This window comes from Penaeus monodon, chromosome 28 (genome assembly GCF_015228065.2).
Source record: "Penaeus monodon isolate SGIC_2016 chromosome 28, NSTDA_Pmon_1, whole genome shotgun sequence".
Taxonomy (NCBI): Eukaryota; Metazoa; Arthropoda; class Malacostraca; order Decapoda; family Penaeidae; genus Penaeus; species Penaeus monodon.
Genome location: NC_051413.1, coordinates 38648556 through 38649103, shown reverse-complemented (window position 1 = coordinate 38649103; position 548 = coordinate 38648556).

Sequence of the window (548 nt, the reverse complement as noted above, 5' to 3'; positions counted from 1 at the left end):
TATATACACATATACACACGGACACATTTTTTTACGAGGACCGATAAAGTCGTAGGTATTTAAAGACTCTTTTCCATAAATTCAAACTTTAGAAATTAATGGAAATAGTGTGATCGAAACATCAAACTTCCTGTCGAGGTGGATGCGCCTGTTAGACCCCAAAGAAAGGACCCCAAAGAAAGACCACAAAGAAAGGACCCCAAAGAAAGGACCCCAAAGAAAGGACCACAAAGAACAGGACCCCAAGAAAGGACCCCAAGAAGGACCACAAAAAAGGACCACAAAGAAGGACCCCAAAGAAAGACCCCAAAGAAGGACGCACAAGAAAGGACAACAAAGAAAGGACCCCAACGAAAGGACCACAAAAAAGGACCACAAAAAAGGACCCCAGTATACCAAGGGAAACTCCGAGATATAAGAAGTCCGAGATATAACGTGTCACTAGAAAGCAGCTTCAAGCGAGTGGAAAATAACTATGTGACTCTGTATTGACTAACAAATTGGTAACCCAAAAAGAGAGGAAGAAAAAAGTATATGTTATAGATAAT